This window comes from Heterodontus francisci, unplaced genomic scaffold, assembly GCF_036365525.1.
Source record: "Heterodontus francisci isolate sHetFra1 unplaced genomic scaffold, sHetFra1.hap1 HAP1_SCAFFOLD_261, whole genome shotgun sequence".
Taxonomy (NCBI): Eukaryota; Metazoa; Chordata; class Chondrichthyes; order Heterodontiformes; family Heterodontidae; genus Heterodontus; species Heterodontus francisci.
The window spans coordinates 645,316-649,168 of NW_027141501.1; the positions used below are offsets into that span (position 1 = coordinate 645,316).

The 3,853-nt window shown below is 44.4% G+C and overlaps 1 non-coding gene across 1 annotated transcript; it reads right to left on the minus strand.

The window, feature by feature from the left end:
- Positions 1–2,249: 2,249 nt before the first annotated feature.
- trnaw-cca (transfer RNA tryptophan (anticodon CCA)) lies at positions 2,250–2,321 on the minus strand. The gene has a single exon. It is a non-coding gene; the product is annotated as a tRNA-Trp (tRNA).
- Between the last annotated feature and the right edge of the window lie 1,532 nt (positions 2,322–3,853).

The window sequence follows — 3,853 nt, forward strand, 5'->3', positions numbered from 1 at the left end:
GCTGTGTCCCACTTCACAATCCATCAGTGCTGAGAAATCAATGGGGAATATTACTCACATGTTGTAATGTTTTATAAATACTTGAATGTATTTCACACTGTGTCTAACTGTGTGAATCTCCCCTGGTATATCAGCTCACCAATACTTCAACAGAACATTCACATAATGTGAACTCTGAGATCTGTTCAGATCCCGTTCCCAAGCCCTGGAAAGTGGGATTGGGCTGGGTCGCTCTTTTTCAGCTGGCACAGACACGATTGCTAAATGGTCTCATTCTGTGCCATAAATTTTCTCCATTTTCTATGTTCTATGAAGTGAGGTGTGATTGGGAGGGGCAATTCCACCAGGGTTATATTTTCTACCAAAACAATGACACAAGGGATACTTCACTTTTTTATTCATTCATTCATGCGATGTGGGCGTTGCTGGCTAGGCCAGAATTTATTGCCCATCCCTAATTGCCCATGAGAAGGTGGTGGTGAACTGCCTTCTTGAACCGCTGCAGTCCATGTGGGGTAGGTACACCCACAATGCTGTCAGGAAGGGAGTTCCAGGATTTTGACCCAGTGACAGTGAAGGAACGGCGATATAGTTCCAAGTCAGGATGGTGTGTGGCTTGGAGGGGAACTTGCAGGTGGTGGTATCCCGTGCATTTGCTGCCCTTGCCCTTCTCGGTGGTAAAGGTCGCTGGGTTTGGAAGGTGCTGTCTGAGGAGTCTTGGTGCATTGCTGCAGTGCATCTTGTAGACGGTACACACTGCTGCCACTGTGTGCCGATGGTGGAGGGAGTGAATGTTTGTAGATGGGGTGCCAATCAAGTGGGCTGCTTTGTCCTGGACGGTGTTGAGATTCTTGAGTTGGATTTGCACCTATCCAGGCAAGTCGAGAGTATTCCATCACACTCTTGACTTGTGAATTGCAGATGGTGGACAGGGTTTGGGGAGTCAGGAGTCATGGATGAGTGAGAGGAATATATCACACTTTGGGGCTTTTGTAAGAGGATTTATTGATAAACCTGGGATTTGAGAGGAAGCTGCTTCATGGTTTACAGAACAAATTCAGCCCCTGGGGTGGAGCCAACAGCTGCACTGCAATTACTCACCTCAGGATTCCAAGCCTCTGGCCTGCTCCTGTTGTCACGTTATTTGTATGGCTACCCATGGTAACCTCCATGATGTTGATGGTGGGGGATTCAGTGATTGTAATGCTGTTGAATGTCAAGGGGAGATAGTTAGATTCTCTCTTGTTGGAGATGTTCATTGCCTGGCACTTGTGTGGTGCGAATGTTACTTGCCACTTATCATCCCAAGCTTGTGAGACTGAAATAGCTCAGTTGGGAGTGTGTTAGACTGAAGATCCCTGGTTCAATCTGGGGTTTTGGCAGTTCTCCTTTATTCTGCATCGCCCTTTGGTTTTGACTCTTGAGCTGCACAATTTACACTGAAATTATTTACCCAACTCTGAAGGTTGGATTGGAATAGAGAGATATCAAGGATGGGAAATATTTAAATTGTCAGCTTTAGCTTATTCTCTATCTCCTTGTTTCCTTTTCCCCAGTTTTTGAATCTTTCGGGGCCGGGTGAACACTTGATTTGCTGCATATGTCCCAAACTGAAGCCTTTTCCACATCTCTGGGTGGTCAGACTCGCTCTGTCTGTTTTTGCTGCTCGTGACAATTAACGAGAACAGACCACGAGTTCAATGTTTATCAGCAAACGGAAGATAATTGGAAAGAATTCTGTGTTACCCCAGACCAGTGACAAAGATGCAATGGATCTTATTCAAAATAAATTCCATTTGACATTTTATGTAAACTTGTTTGCATCTAAAAGTTGGATTTTAAGTGTTACCAAAATGTGTCAAATTAATGACTGACCATGTGACAGCGCACATGGGGATCAAATCCACAGCCTTGTTGTTATCAACACTGCATCCTGACCAACTGAACTAAGCGGCCTATAGACAGAGCCAGGTATGGGTTTGAGCCGCACGCTGGGCGGTTTGTGTTTTATTTCTCACACTGGATGACAGAGCGATTGTACAAACAATGGACACATCACATCCCTGAAACATTGTTCTGATACAAAACAGTGTGAAATAAGAACTGAGCATGGAAATGGAACGGAACCAGAAATCAGGACTTTAATCTATTAAAGTTGATCTTGAAATTCTACAATGCACGAACATTCCAAGAGAACGAACTCTCTTCTGATATAAAATCCAGGAACTTGAGCTGCTGTAAAACGTAACTGAGCTTGACGTGATTTGAACACACAACCTTCTGAACTGGAGTCAGACGCGCTACCGCTGTGCCACAAGCTCACAGATAAAGCAAAGTCTTCCATTCCTGGCAGATTTACTTCTTGTTTAGATTCAGTCATTGAAATTAATTCAATCCTCATCTGACCTCCGCTCTGTAAAGGCCTGCTACCCGACCTGAACCCGACGGGACCCGACGACCTGTGTCGGGTCCAGGTCGTGTCGGGTCGCTCTTCCGGGTCTGGCTTTCGGGCTCGGGTCAGGTCGGGCCAGGTTCGGGTCGGGCTGGGTCCAGGTCGGGCTGAGTCCGTGTCGGACACACACAGTAAGTATTACATTTAACTCTGCCGGGAAGTTGAGTTTAATAAGTGTCAAAAGTTGAAAAGCTAACCTAAGCTGGGAGTCCGGGTCATCAAGGAGGGAAACTCTGAGTCTGCTCAGTGAGCATGTGAGCATCTCTATGACGTCATTGCGCTCATGCTGCAGCTTCCTGCAGATTCGGAATTGGGAGGTAGGTAAAGTGAACATTCTGGTGGTCGGGTAAGGCTCGGGTTAGTTTGGGCGTGGGAATAAATGGAGATACTCGGGCCGCGTCGGGCTCGGGTCCAATGTGGTTCTGTTGGGTTCGGGTCGGGTTTTTTTTCCTGACCGGAGCAGGCCTTGAGCGCTCTGTCAGTTCAGTGCCTTATTTAAAATATTACTTGGAGTTCTGTTTTACAGGGTCTCGGCTGTTGAAGTGTTTCCCAGACCCACTACTCTGATTAATCAGACATTTTGCTGCTAACTGCTGCTTCTACAATTGAAATGTAAAAAAGAATTTCCAGTGACCTGCAACCAATGGGCAAATACATTTCAGAAAGATAAAGCTCATTCACCAATCCACAAATGTGTCTTTCTGCTTATATTTATAAACAACTCCTTCTCTCCACTATGAGAACTACACAATCACTCCAGTTATTTGAAAGTTAGTATAAGATGTTCCAGTTCATCAATTTTAAAACTGCAGCAGGTATTTTCCAGAAAACTTCTCTGTTGGAACCTCAGTCCCATTTCGATTGAAAGTGGACTATTAATGTATTCACTTGTTCATTGTGGACAGGTATCTGACTTCGAATAAATCTCATTAACTTTCAATGAGGTGGCAGTATTTCTGTGCTCCCATTTTACACAGTCTGTCCTGTTCATGCACCATGTTTTTACTCTCCTCTCCCATTCACCACAGGATACAGATTACAAGCATCATCAATCTAGCTGTTGAAAAGCATTGGAAGAATCTGGTCACACAGGTATTGAAACATTCATTTTCTGCCATTTTACAAGTTGGTTGCTTTAAACACAGTACGATGTGCAATCATCTTGAAAAGAGATTCTCTTCAATATACAATGCAAATTGAATTACAAACCTGACAGACAAACACAGGAGAACAAGTGACTAGTGAACACAAACCTCATGGTGCTCATTTTCAGATTTATTGCAGTCATCCGACAAAACAAGTGAAAGAATATTCCAGAGAAATGATTTGGAAAGTAGGTGTGACTTTTGTTGGTGCCTTTCTTTGCTCTGTTGGTGAAACTTTCTTGCACCTGACTCCTGT